Raw genomic sequence first — 1,178 nt, forward strand, 5'->3', positions numbered from 1 at the left:
TAACCTAGCCTAACCTAACCTAACCTCACGAAACACAATTAAACTGATTGTGTTGTCCCGTTGTCTTTGCGGTACCGTTTGAATCAGCTTGGACTTAACCTGTAAAGATCTTAAACCTATCCTAACCTAAAAAACCTGACCTAACCTTACTTAACTTCACGTAATACAATTAAACTCATTGTCTTGTCCCGTTGTGTTCGCGGTACCGTTTCATTCAGCTTCGGCTTAACCTACATAGAGGTTTAACCTATCCTAACCTAACAAAAAACGATCTTAACCTACAAATGAATCTAACTTAACGGAACCTAACCAAATTTTGCTTAACGCAACACAACTTAACTTACGTGTTCTCGTTGTAACACAATAAAATTCATTTCATTGTACTACAGGTGGTTAAAAATTTAGACGCACATTACTCATTTGAAGAAACTTAGAAGTACAAGTAGAATTCACCCCATTTCAATTAACCTGACAATGTTTGTATCAATTAAAATGTAGAACTGTACCTTAATCATGCAAATGAATTAATCAAAATCATGAAGTCAAAATATGAAAGTACGCAAGAACAGGGTTGCCAGCGTAATCGGTTAGGTTGGGTCAGGTTTTTTTGGGTAAAGTTATGTTAAATAAGTTGATATCAGGCAAGGGCTGATCCTTCACAGTTGTCGACATGTTTTTGAAGTGAAAATTTGAATCACTGGAATTATTTTGAAATTTATTTGCCTCAGTGCATGATTTTTCGTCATTTTTTGAGGTAATGGCTCAACCCTGACGTGATGGGTGATTTTTGATACCGAATTTGAATTCAGCGCCCGAAAATTCATATGAATACGTGTGTCTTGTTACCAGATCCGTACACTTTTTTTGTGTGGCTGTGTTATTAAAAAGTTTTGAACATACAAAACAAGCCCTCCAATTTTACACTTACATTTCCTGGAAATGGAAATTTATAAAAAATGTGTAACTAAAAACATTCGATGTTTAACAAAGATTAGTTTATTCCATCGGAATCAATTTGCAGCATTGACAATAATACTTATCGTATTAGAATTAAAATAAATAAGAATTTACTCTACTTAAATTTGAAAATAATTCAAGATAATTTTTAACATAAATTTTATATCTTGCAGATTGTTGTGAACGTTGTTTTAAATTCTCCGGCGTCGTACCCAGGATCG

General features: G+C 33.8%; 1 protein-coding gene across 1 annotated transcript in view; it reads left to right on the plus strand.

The window, feature by feature from the left end:
• LOC117181238 (ester hydrolase C11orf54 homolog) overlaps window positions 1–1,178 on the plus strand; it is a 33,620-nt gene that overhangs the window by 22,956 nt on the left and 9,486 nt on the right. The window lies entirely within an intron of this gene.

This window comes from Belonocnema kinseyi, chromosome 1 (genome assembly GCF_010883055.1).
Source record: "Belonocnema kinseyi isolate 2016_QV_RU_SX_M_011 chromosome 1, B_treatae_v1, whole genome shotgun sequence".
In the NCBI taxonomy this organism is placed as follows: Eukaryota; Metazoa; Arthropoda; class Insecta; order Hymenoptera; family Cynipidae; genus Belonocnema; species Belonocnema kinseyi.